Below are 21,620 nucleotides of genomic sequence, written 5' to 3'. Positions count from 1 at the left end.
ACCAACATGGAGAAACGGTGGCACATGCCTGTAATCCCAGCTACTTGGGAGGCCAAGGCAGGAGAATCGCTTGAAGTGGAGGTTGTGGTGAGCTGAGATCGCGCCGTTGCACTCCAGCCTGCACAAAAAGAGCAAAACTCCATCTCAAAAAACAAACAAACAGGCCGGGTGCAGTGGCTCATACCTGTAATCCCAGGACTTTGGGAGGCCGAGGCGGGTGGATCACGAGCCCAGGAGTTCAAGACCAGCCTGGCCAACATGGTGAAACCCTGTCTCTACTAAAAATACAAAAATTAGCTGGGTGTGGTGGCGGGCACCTGTAATGCCAGCTACTTGGGAAGCTGAGGCAGGAGAATTGCTTCAACCGGGAGGCGGAGGTTGTAGTGAGCTGAGATCGTGCCACTGCACTCCAGCCTGGGTGACAGAGCAAGACTCTGTCTCCAGGGGAAAAAAAAACAACTCAAGGGTTGGATAACATAGCCAGTGTAACCATAATTCAAAACAAGCAGCAGTATGTGGAGGATAATTTGTTTCATTCTCAGGAAAATGTGAAACTCTGAAACTGCATTTTGAGTGCAGGGTATTTCTGGGGCTTTTCCTAAAGTCTTGACCCTTGGCTCTGACCCCTTATTTGAAGTTTGGAGAGCAGAACTGAGGACTGCATTACTGCAGTTGTGGACACAGGAGAGGGATCAGTCTCCTCCTCTGTCCCAGGAGTAAGGGATGCTGGGCTGCTTGAACAAGACCTTTTTAGAACTCCCTTCAAACGGGATCCCAGAGATGTGGGGAAAAAGTAACTGGCCTTAAGAATGATTGCGCTACAGCTTTCGAAAACTATAATGCCTTTCAAATATGGCTTATTACTTGGATCTCAATATCTCCCATGTATCTTGGGTGGAATATTTTGCTGAAGATCTTTCTGTCAATCATTTACAATCATGTGCTGCAAAACGATGTTTCGGTCAACAATAGACCACATATATGATGATGGTTCCATAAGAGTATAATGGAGCTATCCCTATACAGGTATATATATATATATATATATATATATATATAGATATATATATATATATATATATATTTTTTTTTTTTTTCCTGAGCTGGAGCCTCACTCTGTTGCCCAGGCTGGAGTGCAGTGGTGCGATCTCAGCTCACCACAACCTCCACCTCCCAGGTTCAAGTGATTCTCCTACCTCAGCCTCCTGAGTAGCTGGGATTATAGGCACACACAACCACACTCAGCTAATTTTTGTATTTTTAGTAGAGACTGGTTTTAGCCATGTTGGCCGGGCTGGTCTCAAACTCCTGACCTCAGGTGATCCACCCAGCTTGGCGTCCCAAAGTCTTGGGATTACAGGCGTGAGCCACTGCACCCAGGTCCCATTTTTATCTTTTATACAGTATTTTAACTATACCTTTTCCATGTTTACATACACAAATACCTGCCATTGTGTTACAATTGCCTTTAGTATTCAGTACAGTAACATACAGTACAGGTTTGTCACCTAAGAGTCATAGGTCATACCATATAGCCTAGGTGTGCTGTAGGCTATACCACCTAATATGCTGTGATGTTAGCACAATGGTGAAATCACCTAATGACACATTTCTCAAATTCCTCCTCACATGGCAAGCAATGCATGACTGTATATGAAAGCTCTTAAATAGGGATTAAGTTTCTAAATTAATCTCCAAACAATCATTATTTACTATATAGAGAATGTTTATTTTTAACAAAGGAGCAAAAGTTTCATTTCAGTGAGAATTTAATTTGGGGCTAGAGTGTTTTATTGAACTTCCACCCCAAAGTTGCAAAGTGTTTTGAAGTTTTTACCTGTAAAATAATTATTTTAATTCAATTTAAATAAAACCCACCAAGAAAACGTCACGCTTTAAGAAATCTAGCTTCCCGTGAAATGTGAGAGGAAGTCAGCACTGATTTCAGAAATCCGATTATAACAATAGATCCATCCCTAAATGAGGTGAATCTTGGAATCCCTTCCATTTTATTTATTTTTATTTTTTTTGAGGCAGAGTTTCACTCTTGTTGCCCAGGCTGGAGTGCAATGGCGCCATCTAGGCTCACTGCAACCTCCGCCTCCTGGGTTCAAGCGATTCTCCTGCTTCAGCCTCCCGAGTATCTGGGATTACAGGCATGCATCACCATGCCTGGCTAATTTTGTATTTTTAGTAGAGACAGAGTTTCACCATATTGGTCAGGCTGGCCTCGAACTTCTGACCTCAGTGATCCGCCCACCTCGACTTCCCAAAGTTCTGGGATTACGAGTGTGTGCCACTGTGCCCGGCCCCCTTTCAATTTTAAAACCATCACTGTGCACCCTATGCCTATGCTAGGCATGGAATAAGATGAAGCACCTGCTTAGAGTTTACATGCTGGTAATTGTGCCAGACAGTAATAAAGTAGGTAAGAATGGCTGTGGGAGAAGTCAGCTGAGTTCTAGTTATAGTTTCCTTTCAAGAAATTATTTAACATGCTGACTTTAACAATCTAAGCCTCTTCTCCATGTGTGCACACAGGGCTGATCTCTGAAGGGTGGCACTGTAATTTCTAGGGTAATGGCTGTGTTAAGGCAGGATGACAGTTCAGCCTCCTCCCAGGTAGTGCAAAGGACTCTTCACTCGGATTAAAGCCTTCTCTCCCAGACTGAACTGTCCACCCCCAACACCCCTCCTACAGAAAATTTGGAGTCCTCGCTTATTCCCTGGCAGCCCCTACCTAATAGGGTGGTGAATTAATTATCAAACATGCAACAAAAGATACTGAAACTTTGGCGAAAATGGCAAATTTTGGAATAAATGACTATAATGTGCGTTCTGCCTGCCACCCTAACTGGCGCCCATTTTGCAGGTCAGTTGCTCTCCTTGCAAGGAAGAGTATTCTTGAATTTCACCTTGGAGGAGGAAGAGTTCAGGCTGCCAGAACTGGACTAGCTCTTCTGACTATCCTGAGGCAGGGTCCCACGGTGACTTCCTTGGGAAGCTCTGCCGTGCCCCCACTCCACCCCACCCCACCACAACAGGCTGCTGGAGTCCTGGGACCACCCGGGTCTGCGGCCCAAATCCTTCCTCGCTAAGGGGAGGGGAGAGGAGGGGTGTTCCAGTGAGGGTAGGGGGGAAGGAGGGCTTGGGCGAGACTGTGACATAAGATTGCCACGGTGACATGGAGCAGATCTGGACCCGAGTCTAATAAAGGTGGCATAAAGATGTCATAAAGACTGGGCTGGGTGCACTCTTATCAGGGACACGAGCCTCTCCGGGCTGCCAGAATGGCTCACGCTCAGTGCGGGCGCCAGCGCATGTCATGTCCCGGCTGCGTCTCTGGGGCCCACGGCCCCTCCTCACGTGGCAACTATTGTGGCTTCTAGTCCAGGAAGTTCAGCCTCTGGAGTGGGTCAAGGACCCGCTCCAGCTAACCTCTAACCCCTGGGGCCGACTGAGCCCTGGTCTTCCTGCTCATCTGATCTCGCATGGGAATCTCCCCATGCGCTTACTCCCCTGGCAGACCCGGAGGGCTTTGATTACCTGGGGTCCTCTGCTTCCTCCCAGATGTGAGTCCTGCCCCAGGAATGGACTGAAAAATTTGGTTCCATTCCTGGACACAGATTTAGCTGGAAAGCTGCCCCTGGGACCAGAGCAGTTCTCGGCTGCACACCAGGATCTAAATGACAAGCTGACTCCGCAAGAAAGGCTCCCAGAGGTGGTTCCAGTGCTGGATGGGGATCAGAATTAGACCCTAGTTCAGCCTCCTTACCTCAAAAGTAAGGTTCAAACTGCAGATCTGGATCAGGCTGCAGGTCATCAGGCAGATGAAATACTTGTTCCGCTAGACAGTAAGGTTTCAAAAACCACCCAAATTTATTGTTTCGCCCAAGAACCTGAAGAAAGATTGAGCTCAGCACTGGAGCCTTGCTAACCAATTATCCAAACCTCAGAGTCAGAAACAAACTTTGCAGGATGAATATTCAAGTATGGATCTACTGTATCCCAGCAGCCTGCCTCCAGAACTCCGGTGAACTCAGATGAGCCTCCAGGGCTGCCTCTAGAGTCCTCTATGGAAAGTCTAGCTCAAACTCCACCGAATCATGAGGTGGCAGTTCAACCTGCAGGTGAGGATCAAGCTCATTATAACTAGCCCAACATTACAGTTAAACCTGCAGATATGGAGGTTACCGTAACTTCAGAGCCTACCAACGAGACAGAATCTTAGGCCCCAATCCAGCCTTCAGAGGAGGTGGAACCTTCTGCAACCCAACAGGGGTTCGCAACTGTGCCTCCTGTTCTTCCTGTGGAGCTGAACTTTCCCCCGGTGAGCAGGAGCAGCCAGCTCAGCCTTCTGAGTCTTCTAGGGAGGTTGAATCTTCTCCGACCCAGCAGGAGAGCCCAGCTCAGCCTCCAGAAGAGATGGAACCTTTTGTAATCCAAGAGGAGGCCCCAACTGAGCCTCCAGGTCCTCCTATAGAGCCTGAACTTTTCCCCAATGAGCAGGAGCAGCCAGCTCAGCCTTCTGAGTCTTCTGGGGAGATTGAATGTTCTCCAGCCCAGCAGGACAACCCTCCTATTCCCACTGAGCAGGCTGACTTTTCTGTAGCCCAGCCTGATCTCCCTTCCCCACCTCTGCATTCTCCTGAAAAGATTGAATCTCCAGTCCAGCAAGACGCCACAGCTAAGATTCCAGATCCCTCCAGGGAGGCAGAACCTTCTCCAGTCCAGCAACAATTCCCAGCTGAGCCACCAGAGCCCCCTAAGGAGGTGGAACCATCTGCAACCCAGCAGGAAGCCTCAGGTCATCCTCCAAAGTCCACTGAAGAGGTCAGTCCTCCACTGCAGCAGGGGATGCCAGCTCAGCCATCAGAGCCACCTGAGAAGGTGGAACCATCTCCAGTCCTACAGCAGGCCCCAACTCGGTTTTTAGAGCCACCTAAAGAGGTAGAATCCTCTCCAGTCCAGCAGGCAGTCCCTGCTCCGTCTTCAGACCCCCCTATTGTGATAGAACCCTCTCTGACCCAGCAGATGGCCCCATCTTTGCCTCCAGAGTTCCCTCAGGAGGTGGAACCATCTCTAACTCAGCACGAGGTTCCACCTCAGATTCCAGAGCCCCCTGAGGCGGCAGAACCTTCTCCAACCCAGCAGGAGGCCACAGTTCAGGCTCCAGAGCCCCCCTAAGGAGGTAGAAACTTCAAGCCAGCAGATGGTCCCAGCTCGGCTTCCAGAGCCACCTAAGGAGGTTGCAGCTCAACCTCCAGCTCATGATGAGGTGACAGTCCCAACACCAGGCCAGGATCAAGCTCAGCATTCAACATTGCCCAGTGTCACAGTTCAACCTTTGGACCTGGGACTTACCATCACTCCAGAACCCACTACGGAGGCTGAACATTCTACATCCCTGAAGCAGACTCTAGTTCCTCCAAAGCACCGTAAGGTGACACTTCCACATCCAGACCAGGTTCAGACTCAGCATTCACACCTGACTCAAACCACAGTTCAACCTTTGGACCTGGGACTTACATCACTCCAGAATCCACAACAGAGGTTGAACCTTCTACAGCCCTGACTACAGCTCCTCCTTCAGAACACCCTGAGGTGACACTTCCGCCTTCCGACAAGGGTCAGGCTCAGCATTCAAACCTGACTCAAGTCACAGTTCGACCTCTGGCCCTGGAGCTTACCATAACTACAGAACTTCCTACAGAGGTTAAACAGTCTCCAACCATGGAGAAGACATCAACTCAGCCTCCAGACCTGGGACTTGCCATCACTCCAGAACCCTCTACAGAGATTGGACATTCCACAGCCCTGGAGAAGACTACAGCTCCTCGTCCAGACCAGGTTCAGACTCTGCATCGAAGCCTGACTGAAGTCACAGGTTCACCTACTGAACTAGAACCTACTCAGGATTCATTGGTGCAGTCTGAAAGTCACACCCAAAATAAGGCTTTAACTGCATGAGAGGAACAGAAGGCCTCCGCAAGCACCAACATATGTGAGCTCTGTACCTGCGGAGATGAGACGCTGTCATGTATTAATCTCAGCCCAAAGCAGAGGCTCTGCCAAGTGCCTGTGCCAGAGCCCAACACCTACAATGGCACCTTCACCATCTTGTAAGAATCACCTTTCCTCAGTTGTCCTCTGTGTCCTGCCTGACATGGCAGCCTTTTCCTGGAGGGCTTCCTGGGCCTTCTTTATCTCCCCAAGCCATACGGACAACTGACTTTCTGCTTTCACCTTTGCTTGTCAACTCTCTCTTCTCTTTATTCTCCTTTACTGTTAGGCCCCTTCTCCAGTCTTTTACTTTTACTCCAGTCTTTTACTCGTTTTCTCATCCATTTTTATTTAGCCCCATCACATCATTGCTTAACCGCTGCTCTCCTCCCATTTTCGCTTCGCCCTCTTTACAGCAGCCTGTCCCTCTCCCGATCTCAGTGATGAGGCTCTAAGTGGTTAAGAGTTGATTCCGGGGCCAGGCTGCCTGGGCTTGAACCCAGGGCTGTTTATTAGCTTGGTGACCCAGAACAAGTTATTCCACTCTGTGACTCAATTTCCTCACCTTTCAACTGGGGGTAAGGCTAGTTCCCATTTCATAGGATTGCTGTGAAATTTAGGTGAGTGAATATATGAAACACTTCATCAGTGCCTAGCATATGTAGGAGTGTTGGCTGTTAACATGATTACTCAGTCCTTTAGTTATGTCCACAACTCATCTTTTTCCCTGGCTTTCTATATGTAGCACTCGTTTTGCGTCAAACCCAGGGCCAAGTACACTACTGTCTCCAGAACATGAAAATGATAGGAGGGAAGAAAGAGAATAGGCATAAAAATGGAGGTATATATAATTAATTACTAAAAGATAATGCAGACCATCAGTGCTATAATTTATCAGAATCAGTGATTGTTGAGGTGTGGAGATCAGGGAAAGCTACATGGATAAGCTAAAACTTCACTTGAGTCTTAAAGAGTAGCTATAATTTGTTAAATAGAAAAAAAAAATGGGAGTACAATCTAGGCAAAGGCATGGCTATAGCTATGGTTGGAATTTAGCAGACCAATCTGGCTGCAAAGAATTAGGTGAGGGAGCAATGAAGATATGATTATGTAAAACCTTGACTATCAGCTATAGGAGTTTGAAAGTTACACAGTGAGGTGTGGAAAGCCATGGAAAGTTTCCAAGATGTTTAAAATGATGGTTAAGTGGTAGAGCTAGAAATGTTTACACTAAGTAAGCATGTCAGAAATGCCCCCAACTCTCCACTAATTACAAAATAACTATCTCCCCAGCCCTGTTACCAAGAAAGCAATACCTGCATAGTATTTCTATCTGTTTAGAGACAAGAAGATACTATGTTCATTGCTATGACAGCATGATTCTTATCCTTTGTCCATAGAGGTGTGTATGTCATTAATCCTTATTAAATTCATTAGTGATGCTCTTTTGCAAACAGATTCTTTCAAATGTAGAAGGCTTAAGGAAAGTGGGTGTAAAGACCCACAAGTGGATGCCAAAGTGCTGCAGAGGCCATGAAGTAATAAAACTGCAATTCCTTTAAAATCGTCATTTTCCTTCTACTCACTCCGCCAGCTATTCATTTATTTTACAAATATTTTAATTTGCTTTGCCACGTGTCAGTTTTAAATATGGTGGGCAATGCAGATGAGCAAGACCTACTCCATGCTTGCAAGGAGTTTATGCACAGAAAAAATGGGATGAAAAATAACTACATTAAAAAGAAATCAACGTGGGAACTAGGAGGGATAAATTGTTTCTGAAGCATAGAAGAGGGGAAAATGACTTCAATTTGGACCCAGGAGGATGTTACTAGAACAATGCCACTTGAATAGGACTTTGAAGGGTCATTGTGTAACATCGGACAGACATCTTGGGGAAAATATTCTAAGCTTGCAAAAGGAAAATGGGAGAAGGGCAAAACACAGGAAGGTATTCGAGGAATGCCATGAGTACCTGTAGAGTACAAGGAGGGAGAGTAGGAAATTGGAGCCAGATCTTCTAGGGCTTTGAATGCCAAGCTGAGGAGCTGTCATGGGGAACCATGTTACCGCAGCAGTGCTGTAGATAGATCTGCATCACAATCACTGAGAGGGCGCCTTAGAACTCAGTTCTGGACTCCGCCCTCGTAGTTACTGATTCAATTGGTCTAGAGTGGGACCAAGAATTTGCATCTTCAATAATTTCCCAGGAGATGCTGGTCTTTGCAGGCCACTTCTGGGGAGTTTATATGATGACTGTGTGCAGGATAGTTTAGGAAGGGAGCGACTACAAATGGAGACATCAGCCAGACAACGTTACACCACCCAGGTAAAGAGGGAGGGACAACAGGCCCCATCACTGTGTAACTGAAGAAATTGCTTTCATGAAATATTAAAGCGATATAAAACGAAAAATGAATTTCTATTAATATGATAGAAATTAATTCTATGAATATGATTTGAATTAATTCAAAGTTATGTATTAGGTAAAGGGGTAACTTCCTTTCAAATGCTGTGAAAGGATGTCTTTTATTTCTTCTGATACTGAACTGGCTTAGGAAAACAGACCTAAACTAGGAAGGTGTATAAATGTGAGGCTATTCATTTTAATATTAGAAACTATATATAGAGATAAAAACTTTGAGCTCATAATCTAGGATTTGATGATGCCACAAAAGGGCATCTAATCAAGTCTACTGCCCTCAGGAAAAATTAATTCCAAAGTCTATTAAGTTGTATATTTCATTTATTAAAACTATGAAGGTGAGATTCTAGGAGAGGTACGGGCAGGGTTAGGGGCTGTGGAAAGTTCAAATACAAGTCCAAACGTTTACAGTTGAGATGAAAAATGTGTATTCAATATTATTCTAAACTCTTATTATTCATACTAATAGACATCTAATAACTTATCAAGGCAATATTTTCCTTTTCCTAGAGATTTATCCTGCAATAAAATACCGTCTATTGAAAGACACACATTTGAACCACTACAATTTTTGCAGTTTATGTAAATTACAAATATAACTTTATTGCATTTGGAATTTTTATAAAACTTAATTATAAACCTCTTTGCTATTCATTTTGAAATATGATTAAAATTTGACCAGTAGAAAGGTACTAAAATTATATAGAAAACCGTTTTTGTCTCTAGCAAAGATTAGTGTGAGAATTATTACACAGATCATAGTGAATCATCAGAGAGCAGTGGTTCTCAACTGGTGTGATTTTGTACTCAGGTGACATTTGGTAATGTCCAGAGACAGTTTTGGTTGACAAAACTGTGGGTGTGCTCCTGGCATCTGGTGCGCAGAGGCCAGAGATGCTGCTCAGCATCCTCCAAGGTATAAGACAAACCCCCACGGCAAATTGTTATAGAGTCCAAAATGTCGATGGCACTGAAGTTGTGAAATCCTGTTCTAGAGAAATAAAGATCACTTAACATAGGTATTTACTGAGCACTCACTGTTTTGTATCTAATGTACCACATGTGCAATGTTAAATTATAAATCATAAGCCAGTATCTTCCACAGTGAGATTTCTTTAGTGCATAAAGGATTGAGGCTATGTTCCATCCTATATAAATTAGACTCATGACAAAGGATAAATGTTCTGAAATATTTTTTTTTCCTTTGCCTTATGTCTTTTTTTGTAGAAATCTTGGTTGCAGTTTACTCACAGAACTGAGCTTTGGAACATTTCAGGCCTGGCACGGAATGCAGTTTTTACACAAGTTGTAAGTGAAATAGAAGATGAATACATGTAAACAACTATTTATATATAAAAACTCATACAATTATTGGTTAGCTGGGAATAAGCCCATTATGAACTCTGAAAAGTATGTCTTAAGACCCATTCTTTTTTCTCAAATGGGGAAACTAAGGTACAAATAGGCCAAGAGACTTACCTAGCTTATATATGACCTGCTCTGCTTGTCCTAGTTCTGACCTACGGCATGGGCAAGAAAAGGCATCAAACAAGTGACCCTCAAATTAGTCTTGTTGCTGGGCAGGGTGGCTCAGGCCTGTAATCCCAGAATTTTGGGAGCTGAGGCGGGCGGATCACCTGAGGTCAGGAGTTCAACATCAGCCTGACCAACAGAGTGAAACCCTGTCCCTACTAAAAATACAAAATTAGCTGGGAGTGGTGGTGTAGTTTTTTGCTCCCTGGAGGGCTTTGTGTGAAGCTTTCTTCCTTGCAGCTAAATGTTGCAGACATTTAAGCAGTTAGAAACTCTGCATATGAGCAGGAATCAAAGTTAAATCCAAAGTGTAGGGCCAGGCGTAGTGGCTCATGCCTGTAATCCCAGCACCTTGGGAGGCGGAGGTGGGAGGATCACTTGAGGTCAGGAGTTTGAGACCAGCCTGGCCAACATGGCGAAACCCTGTCTCTACTAAAGATACAAAAATTATCAGGTCATGGTGGCAGGCGCCTGTGATCCCAGCTATCAGGAGGCTGAGGCACAAGAAGGGCTTGAATCCGTGAGGTGGAAGTTGCAGAGAGCCGAGATTGAGCTGCTGCACTCCAACCTCCCCTCCAGGCTGGTCTCGAACTCCTGTGACCTCAGGTGATCCACCCACCTCAGCCTCCCAAAGTGCTGGGGTTATAGGTGTGAGCCACCATGCCTGGCCAAAATGGTGTTTATGTTAAGCTATTGTGCAAAAAAAAAAAAAAAAAATTGTAAAGAAAATACATCACTCTGTTTTAATTCCATATACTTTCCTGACTACTCCTCTACCATAAGTGCAAAAATTCTGTGATTTCTCTACAGAACATACCCAGCAAATCAGAGTGGGTATATTCAATCACCTGAAGGGGACTTTAGATTCAAGGTGAAGATTCTCCTCGACATCTGACTTTAGAAAAAAGACTTTCCACCTCTCTTGTGGTTCAGAAATCTAGTTTGACACAGTTCATTTAGAGGTAGAGGGAGGCGTTCGGGATGTGTCTGGAGTAGAGCAGCAGTTTCTGCAGGTGCTCCCCTCTGTCCTCATTAATGTGCTGATGCTTAACTTAGGGAAAGGACACTGAGGGTCTGTTTTTCTTTTGCCCTCACACCAGAGAACAGGCTCATTAGGTCCCTCCACCAAGAGGTTTAGGGAGCATCAATACAAATGTCTTAAACTCACCACCTTTACTAAGCACTTTATAACACTGGGAGTCCTTCATAAGAATCTGGCAGCCAGGAGTGGTGGCTCATGCCTGTAATTCCAGCACTTCTGAAGGCTGAGGTGGGTGGATCACCTGAAGTCAGGAGTTTAAGACCAGGCTGATCAACGTGGTGAAACCCCATCTCTACTAAAAATACAAAAATTAGCTGGGCATGGTGGTAGGCACATGTAATCCTAGCTACTCAGGAGGCTGAGGCAGGAGAATCACTTGAACCCAGGAGGCAGAAGTTGCAGTGAGCCGAGGTCATGCCATTGCACTCAAGCCTGGGTGACAGAGCAAGACTCCGATGGAGATGGGGTTTTACCACGTTGGTCAGGCTGGTCTGGAACTCCTGACCTCAGATGATCCGCCTGCCTGAGCTTCCCAGAGTGCTGGGATTATAGGCCTGAGCCACCAGGCCCAGCCAATAAGTGGAAACTTTAACTTAAAAGAAGGAAAGAAGGAAGGGAGGAAGGGAGGTAGGGAGTGGAGGGAAGGGAAAGAAGGAGGGAGAGAGGGAAATGAAGAAAGAGAAAGAAAGAAAAGAAAAATTCAAAAAACCATAAGGTTAAAGTAAACCCTTTTTCTTCATACAGATTAAGCACATGAGTTCAGATTACAGTTTTGCTTCTTAATAGCTTGGTGACCTAGGACAAGTTATGTAACCTCTCTATGCCTCAGTTTCTTCATTTATAAAATAGGGCAATAATAATATCTACCACATAAGGTTATTGTGAGGATTAAATGTGAAATGCTGATCACAAATACCCAGCAGCCCAATAGATACTCACTGTAATGATTATTTTTATAATTTCTGCAAAAGTACAGTGATAATTCTTGGGTTAATCTAAAGGGTGATTTTCTTTTATTTCTGCCTGTTTCTTTTCTTTTTCTCATTCACTTTAAAGAATTAAAAAGAAAATAGATTCCAGCATTTTGGAATAAAAATTCACATCAAAATGAATTTATTCATTTTATTGACATATAAACAAAATGTCATTTATTTATTCAATAAACATTTATTAAATCCGTAGTAAATTTCAGACATCATGCCAGGCACAGGGATGACAATGACAATAAGATGCAGTCTCTGCCCACAAAGAGCTGATAGTCCAGGAGACTGACAAGTAGACAGATGATTACATGCAATGTAACAAAGGCTGTGATGTCATATAAGAAGACAAGTGGGAGTATGTGATGGGAGTATGGTTTTGGCCAGTTCCTCTTCTTAGTTTATCCCTTTTTCTTTGGCTATAAAGCAAAAGAATTGGCCCTATTTTTTTTCCTTAACTGTGCAAATTAAACCATAAATTTTAAAAACGTTATGAAGATAAAAAGGCAAGCAGTCAGGCGCAGTGGCTCACGCCTGTAATCCTAACACTTTGGTAGGCCGAGGGGGCTGGATCACCTGAGGTTAGGAGTTTGAGATCAGCCTGTCCAACATGACGAAACCCCGTCTCTACTAAAAATACAAAAATTAGCTGGGCGTGGTGGTGGGCACCTGTAATCCCAGCTACTCAGGAGGCTGAGGCAGGAGAATCGCTTGAACTCGGGAGGTGGAGGTTGCAGTGAGCCGAGATGGAGCCATTGCTCTCCAGCCTGGGCGACAGAGCAATACTCCATCACAAAAAAAAAAAAAAAAAAAAAAAAATTAGCAACTTGAATTATGGAGGACACTAGAAATAGTATTTCCTACAGAGTCAGGACTTCCTACCAACATAGTCACTTCTGGGTTTTTTACCTGAAAAGTTCTGTGGCATATTTTTTCTTTGCAATCCACTTTTTTTTTTTCCTTTTCTTCCCCTCTTTCTCTCCTCTACTTTATCTTCTAGAGACCTAGGTAGTTCCCAAAGGAATAGTGCTTTGTGGAGTCTAATGGTGATTTATTAGGTAAAAACAGAAAATGATTTTCTTTTTACCTAAAAGTTCCATACCAAAAAATGAATATAAACTTTTTATGCAGTTTCACACATTGAAAATGCAGGTAATTTTAATTTCATTTCATTTTTCAGAATTCTCAATCGCAATCCTCTGACAGCTGTTGAAGTTCCGTATCTCTTTGAACTGCCGGCATTAAAATATCTGTAAGTACTTTAGTACTCTCATGAGTCATGAGATGATTTATGCTCTTTAAATTTGTCACCAAGGATTAAGTATTTTGCATTTAGGCTTAAAAGTCATAATTTAAATTTTAACTGAGTTATTGAAAAAAGTTATTGGCAAAGAAAAGGATTAAGAAAGGATGTATAATGGTCAAGACAGCCAGCAGGAGAAGAGAACAGTGTTGAAGAACCCATATAGATTTGGAACATGTAGACACATGGAGGAATATTACTTAAGCAAAAAAGCAAAGAGGAACAGGTGTTCATTATTCTAAAAAGGAAGAAAAGAGTAAATAATCAAGATGGGTGAATGCAGTATGAAAAACAAACAGTGTAAGTTCTCTTAAATATCATCAATTTGGTGATGCAAATCCACTTAAATTTCTTTAATAAGAGCTCTCTAGAATTTTACAGCAAATAAACTGTTGAACTGGCTTGTTTTGTAGAGAAGCCAAAATTGAAGTAGTCACATGTCCTTGAAATATCTTTTTAAGTACAGAATTTTGTATTGGGGTTCGTATCATGAATGTTTCGGCTTTCTTCTTCAGAGACATGGGAACAATACAAGTCCCACTTACAACACTTAAGAACATTCTCACGATGACTGCTGAACTGGAAAAACTGTAAGTTATTTTTTTCTTAGATTTAAATTTACTTAATTGGTTTTTTAGGTTTGCTTTATTATTTTCTTAAGTCAGGTTTATTGAGATGTAATTTTCATATAACAACATTCACCCTTTATAAGTGTATAGTTTGATGAGTTTTGACAAATGTATAGTTATATAACCACCACCACATTCCCAACATAAAGCATTTCTGTCACCTCAAAAAGGCCCCTCGTGTCCCTTTGTAGGCAATCCCCTCCTCCTACCATCAGCCCCTGTTAGCTACTAATATGATTTCTGTGCCTATAGTTTTGCCTTTTTCAGAATGTGTTATAAATGAAATCATGCAGCATGTAGCCTCTTGTGTTTGGCTTCTTTCTATATATATATATATATATATATATATATATATATATATATATATATTTTTTTTTTTTTTTTTTTTTTTTTTTTTTTGAGATGGAGTCTGTCACGCAGTGCAGCAGCATGACCTTGGCTCACTGCAACCTCCGTCTCCCAGGTTCAAGCAATTCTCCTGCCTTAGCCTCCCAAGTAGCTGGGATTACAGGCGTGTGGCACCACGCCCAGCAAACTTTTGTATTTTTAGTAGAGATGAAGTTTCACTCTACTTCATGTTGGCCAGACTGGTTTCGAACTCCTGACCTCAAGTGATTCGCCCACCTCAGCCTCCCACAGTGCTAGGATTACAGGTGTCAGCCACCTCGCCCGGCCTCAGCCTAATTTTTTTTGAGATTATGCTACCATCCATGTTGTTGCACCTATCAGTATAGCAGGCCCTCCATATCTGCAGGTTACTCATCCATGGATTCAACTAACCGTGGATGGAGAATATTTGGAAAAAATAAAAATATATAAAATAATAATACAACAATAAAAACAGTAGAAAATTTAAAATATGGTATAATTATTTACATACTATTTACACCATATTAGGTATTTAAAGTATACCCAAGGCTTATGTCATTTATTATATCAAGTATTATGTCATTTCATATAAAAGACTTCAGCATCGTGAACTTTGGTGTCTGCAGGGGGTCCTGGAGCCAGTCCCCTGCAGACACCGAGGGACAGCTGTTCACTCCTTTTTATTGCTCAGTAGTATTCCAGTTGTGTGGATGTATCAATTTGTTTATCCATTCATCAATGTATGGACATTTGTGTAGCTTCCGATTTTTGGCAATTATGAATAACTTCTAAAAACACTCATATACATGTCTTTGTGTGAACCTATGTTTTCATTTCTTTGGGTAAATACCTAGGAGTTGGACTATTCATATGCTTAGTGTATATTTCACTTTTTAAGAAAGGGTACAGTGGCTCACACCTGTAATCCCAGCACTTTGGGAGGCTGAGGCAGGCAGATCACAAGGTCAGGAAATCGGGACCATCCTGGCCAACATGGTGAAACCCCGTGTCTACTAAAAAAATATACAAAAATTAGCTGGGCATGGTGGTGTGTGCCTGTAATCCCAGCTACTCAGGAGGCTGAGGCAGTAGAATAGCTTGAACCAGGGAGTCGGAGGTTGCAGTGAGCTAAGATCGCGCCACCACACTCCAGCCTGGGTGACAGAGTGAGACTCCGTCTCAAAAAAGAAAAGAAAAAAGAAACTGCTAAACTGTTTCCTAACGTGGCTGTGCCATTTTACATTTCCACCAGCATTGTATGAGAGTCACAGTCGTTCCATATCTTCATTTTTTGTTCTTTTTTTTCTTTTTTTTTTTTTTGTGACACAGTCTTGCTCTGTCCCCAGGCTGGAGTGCAGTGGTGTCATCTCAGCTCACTGCAATCTCTACCTCCTGAATTCAAACAGTTCTCCTGCCTCAGCCTCCCAAGTAGCTGTAGGCACCCACCACCACACTCAGTTAATTTTTGTATTTTTAGGAGAGATGGGTTTTCACCATGTTGGCCAGGCTGGTCTTGAACTCCTGACCTCAACTGATCCACCCGCCTGGCCTCCCAAAGTGCTGGGTTACAGGCATAAGCCACCATGCCTGGCCCAGCAGGTTTTTTGTTTTTTGTTTTTTGTTTTGAGAGAGTCATTGCTGGAGTGCAGGAGCAAGATCTCAGCTCACTGCAACCTCGGCCTCCCAGGTTCAAGCGATTCTCCTTCCTCAGCCTCCTAACTGGGATTATAGCTGCATACCACCACGCCCAGCTAATTTTTGTATTTTTAGTAGAGGTGGGGTTTCGTCTTGTTGGCCAGGCTGGTCTCGAACTCCTGGCCTCACTTGATCCACTCGCCTTGGCCTCCCAAAGTGCTGGGATTACAGGCATGAGCCACCACGCTTGGCCCAGTCCAGCAGATTCTCATATTTGAGTTTTTAAAGAAATGTTCACCTTTCTACTGCTAGATGTGTAGTGGAATCTCATTGTGGTTTTAATTTGCATTTCTTTAATAGCTAGTGATGTTGAATATTCATGTGCAAATATCTTCTTTACTAAATTGTTCAAATCTATTCCCATATACTTGTATTGAGGTTTTTTTTTTTTTTTCCCTGTTGAATTTTAAGAGTGCTTTAGGCTGGGCACGGTGGCTCAGGCCTGTAATCCCAGCACTTTGGGAGGCCGAGGCGGGTGGATCACGAGGTCAGGAGACCGAGACCATCCTGGCTAACATGGTGAAACCCTGTCTCTACCAAATATACCAAAAAAAAAAAAAAAAAAAATAGTCAGGAGTAGTGGCGGGCACCTTTAGTCCAGCTACTCGGGAGGCTGAGGCAGGAGAATGGCACGAACCCAAGGGGCAGAGCTTGCAGTGAGCAGAGATCATGCCACTGCACTGCAGCCTGGGCGACAGAGTGAGACTCCGTCTCAAAAAAAAAAAAAAAAAAGAGTGTTTTATAGATTCTAAATACAAGTCTTTTCAGGGAATAGGTACAGTGGCTCATGCCTATAATCCCAGCATATTGGGAGGCTGAGGCAGGAGGACGGCTTGAGGCCAGGAGTTTTAGACCACCTGGGCAATATGGTGAAATCCTGTCCCTACCAAAAACACAGAAATTAGCCAGGTGTGGTGGTGCTCACCCACAGTCCCAGCTACTTGGGAAACTGAGGTGGGAGGATTGCTTGAGCCTGGGAGGTCGAGGCTGCAGTGAGCTATGATCGCCACTGCACTCCAGCCTGGGTCACAGAGTGAGATGCTATCTCAAAAATTAAATAAGTAAATAAATAAAAACAAAAAACAAGGCCTTATAGATATGTGTTTGGTAAATATCCTCTCTCAGGTTGTGGTTTGTCTTTTCATTCTGTTAAAAGTGTTTTCTGGCTGGGCACAGTGACTCATACCTGTAATCCCAGCACTTTGGGAGGTCAAGGTGGGTGGATCACTTGAAGTCAGGAGTTCGAGACCAGCCTGGCCAATGTGGCTAAACCCCCATCTCTACCAAAAATACACAGATTAGCCAGGTGTGGTGGCCCACGCCTGTAATCCCAGCTACTCAGGAGGCTGAAGCACAAGAAGTGCTTGAACCCGGGAGGTGGACGTTGCAATGAGATGTGATTGTACCACTGCACTCCAGCCTGGGTTACAGAGTGAGACTCTGTCTCAAAAAATAAATAAATAAATAAATAAATAAATAGTTTTCTGAAGAGCAGAAGTTTTAAACTTTGATCAGCTTTAAGTTAGCAATTTTTTCTTACATGGCTTGTGCTTTTTTGTTTCTTACCTAAGAAATCTTTAAGAACCTGTTGTTTAATCCAAAGTAGAAAAGATTCACTCTCTCTGTCTTCTCCCAGAAATTGTGTAGTTACATCATTGAGGTCTCTGATCCATTTTGAGTTAATTTACATATACGGTGTGAGTTTTTATTTTTTTTATTTTTTTTATTTTTACTTTTTGGAGAAACGAGATCTCACTACGTTGCCCAGGCTGGTTTCAAACTCCTGGCCTCAAGTGATCCCCCTGCCTCATTCTCCCAGAGTGCTGGGATTACAGGCATGAGGCACCATGCCTGGCCTTCTTTGTAGATATAGCTATGGATATATATCTATATCTTCACCTGGGTGAGGGCCTGATCCACCACAGGAAGGAGCTGGGTGACGAGTGCAACTTCAGCAATGCACTGCTGGATGCCAGCAAGTCCAAGTCCAGGACTCCCTGGAAATAGAGGTCAAGTAGAACTTCACTGACCCCGTCCAGAACCTATGCAAGAAAGACCTGAAGGAGATCCAGCACCACCTGCAGAAGCTGGAGGGTCGCCACCTGGACTTTGACTAAAAAAAGCAGCAGGGCAAGATCTCTGATGAGGAGCTGCGCCAGGCGCTGGAGAAGTTTGAGGAGTCCAAGGAGGAAACCAGCATGCACAACCTCCTGGATACCGACATTGAGCAGATGAGTCAACTCCCGGCTCTGGTGGAGGCGCAGCTGGACTACCACCAGCAGGCGATGCAGATCCTGGATGAGCTGGCCAAGAAGCTCAAGCACAGGACGCAGGAAGCTTCCTTAGACTCCAAGCGGAAGTATAAGCCCAAGCCTCGGGAGCCCTTTGACCTCGGAGAGCCTGAGCAGTCCAAAAGGGGTTTCCCTTGCACCACAGTCCTCAGGATTGCAGCTTCATCCTCTTTCCAATCTTCCGACAAGCCCATCCGGACTCCTAGCAGGAGCATGCCGACCCTAGACCAGCCAAGCTGCAAGGCACTGTAGGACTTCGAGCCCAAGAACGATGGGGAGCTGGGCTTCCATGAGGGTGATGTCTTCATGCTGATCGACCAGATCGACGAGAACTGGTAGGAGGGCGTGCTGGATGGCCAGACTTCTTCCTGCTCAGCTACGTGGACGTGCTCGTGCCTCTGCCCAGTGACTTACCGGTGGCCCCGCCCCGCCCTTCCATCCACACTGGGCGGCACCCCCTGCCAGGTCTCCTGCTTTCCATGGGGCCCCTGCTGCCAGGGCAGTGTCCAAGCCTGCCGGTGCCACCCAGGCCCAGGCCCTTGAGGTACTCCCTGAGCAGGGTCCCACACTTGGGCTGCCCAGCTGGCCGAGGTAGAGCAATACTAGGGTGCTCTCAGAAACACTAATGTTCCTCCGGGACAGCCCTCACCTCCGTTCTGACCCCATGGGGGCCCAGCCCACTGCCTACCCTCGAGTTCCACGGCCTTAACAGGCTTGGATCGAGCGTCCCTGTGGGGTGGCTCAGAGACAGGACCCTGGTTTTAAATCTTCCCCCAGCCTGGTGCTGACGATGAGCCCTAGCCCCACTCTAGGGCCACTGTACCCCAGCCTCACACATGCACTCCTCCCCAAGGCCAGGGCAGAGAGCCTCACTGCTTCCCCGGCCTGCTGTCAGCTTGCAGCCCAGGGACAGAGGCCAGATGGGATCTGTCCCACCTTCCCCCACCACCCCCTGCAACTAGGACAGAGAACATGGCCTCCTGCAGAGCCCCGCCTCCCAAGCCTTGCCCTCACAAAGCCAAGTACCTTTTCAGCTTTTTAACTGTCCCCAGCCAGGCCCATGGAAGCCTGTGTCACTCTGGCACAAGCAGTCACTACCGGCCACCTACACACCCTCCAGCACACCTCACACGGGACCACAGCCCCAGCCATGCTGCTGAGGGCCAAGCACAAAGGCTCCAGTGAGCGAATGTTCAAGCCCCTGGTAGCCAGGCCTCCCCTTGCTGAGCCACTGCCCCCTGTAGACCTCTAGACCCCCTGTAGACCCCCTGTAGCCTCCTCCTCTAGACCATGGCAGGCAGCCCCAGGGTCCCCAGACCCCTGCCCAGACCAGCAGGTCCGCAGCCCCGACATCTGCTTCCTCTGTCGCCCAATCCAAAATTGATGAAATGGAGGGTCCTCTGGGCTGGGCCACATTCACATTCCCCTTCCCCTGAGGCCCTGCGAGGCCTCCGGACCCCAGGCTCTGCTCTGCATCCTCATCAGCAACACATGAGGGGCACAGACACCCTGGCAGAGATGAGCACACAGCCTTGGGCACAGTTCAGGGCAAACTGAAATGTATGCCTGAATTTTGTAAACAAGTATTAAAGGTCTTTCTACAAAAAAAAAAAAAAAAAAAATCATGAACGCTAAATACAATGTCTGATGTTTGACTGGATTCTGAATTTTTTAAGCCATGTTATATTGGGACAATTGTGAAAATGTGTATATGTACTGCACAGTAGACAATGATAATATTAAGTTTCATTGGGTGATAATAGTATTCTGATTAGGTAGGAGAATGTCTTGGTTCTTAGGGAGTGCACACTGAAGTCTTTAATGGTGAAGGGTCATTATGTCTGCAACTGACTCTCAAATGGTTTGTCCAGAAAATGTATAGACATACACACATGGAAAGCAAATGTGGCAAAGTATTAGCAACTGTTGATTCCAGATGAAAGTTATACAGGTGTTCATTATATCATTTGAAAATGCTTCCTAGCCATCCTAAGGCTTAAAGGAAAAAAAGAAAATGTTTAAAATCAAAAGTTGGGGGCAGAAAAAGAATAACAAAAACTTTGGGCTCACGCCTGTAATCCTAGCACTTTGGAAGGCCAAGGAGAGAGGGGTGCTTGAGCTCAGGAGTTCGAGCCCAGCCTGGAGTACATGGTGATACTCCATCTCTACAAAAAATACAAAAATGAGCCAGGCATGGTGGCACACACCTGTAGTTCTAGCTACTCAGGAGGCTGAGGTGGGAGGATCACTTGAGCCCTGGAGGCAGAGGCTGCAGTGAGCCAAGATTGCACCACTGCATTCAGCCTGTGTAAGAGTGAGACTCGGCCTCAAAACAAAAGAAACACCTTTGTGTCAAGAGTTAAGGTTGCTAGGCCGGGCGCGGTGGCTCAAGCCTGTAATCCCAGCACTTTGGGAGGCCGAGACGGGCGGATCACGAGGTCAGGAGATCGAGACCATCCTGGCTAACACGGTGAAACCCCATCTCTACTAAAAAATACAAAAAATTAGCCGGGGGAGGTGGCGGGCGCCTGTAGTCCCAGCTACTCCGGAGGCTGAGGCAGGAGAATGGCGTAAACCCGGGAGGCGGAGCTTGCAGTGAGCTGAGATCTGCCCACTGCACTCCAGCCTGGGCGACAGAGCGAGACTCCGTCTCAAAAAAAAAAAAAAAAAAAAAAAAAAAAAAAAAAAAAAAAAAAAAAAAGAGTTAAGGTTGCTATATAAGTAAAATGCTAGGTTATGGTTCTGGGTACATTCAATCTATATGAAGATCAGAGGCTTCTATTGGACCCAAAGGAATACTAGTCACTTGTGATTATTCCTCTATAGGTTTGAAAGATGTGTCAGACCAACTTATTGGATGCAGTTTTAATCTAAAACTCTGTACATTGTATCCCCAACTCACAGACTTCATGTATCCATTGAATACTCTCCTGTTTTCACAATCTTAATGTGGCCCTAATAAAGTCATCCTTATGGAGGACTCAGAAAAGGCCCCCCCACAACCTCTGTAATGTAATAATTATAGTAGTTAACATTTATTGCGCACTCACTGTGTGCCAGGCATTTTTCAGGTACTGATTCATTTAATCCTCAAAACTCATTAGAGGTAGGTACTATTATAATGACAAGGCCAAGGAACAGAGATTAATCAATTTGCCCAAATTCATATTATTCACAGAGCTGGGATTTAAGCCTAGTCTGGCTATGGAATCTGTATTCTTAATGACCATGCTATCTATACTGCTTAAGATTAACCTTGAGAATTTATTCCAGTTACAGAGATTGTTTTTATTTCTCTGAAACTGCCCCCAATAAGCCATAACAATACATTAATCAATTATCTTGGTTAT

General features: G+C 44.7%; 2 pseudogenes; both read left to right on the top strand.

Annotated features, from left to right (window-relative positions):
* The first annotated feature begins 3,257 nt into the window (after positions 1-3,257).
* LOC104654047 overlaps positions 3,258-21,620 on the top strand; it is a 31,795-nt pseudogene continuing 13,432 nt past the window's right edge.
* On the top strand, positions 17,741-19,654 carry LOC104654046 (annotated as a pseudogene).

The sequence above is a fragment of the Rhinopithecus roxellana genome, chromosome 19 (genome assembly GCF_007565055.1).
Source record: "Rhinopithecus roxellana isolate Shanxi Qingling chromosome 19, ASM756505v1, whole genome shotgun sequence".
Lineage (NCBI taxonomy): Eukaryota > Metazoa > Chordata > Mammalia > Primates > Cercopithecidae > Rhinopithecus > Rhinopithecus roxellana.
The sequence above is the reverse complement of the archived record's forward strand: the minus strand, read 5'-3'. Positions and strand labels throughout refer to the sequence as shown.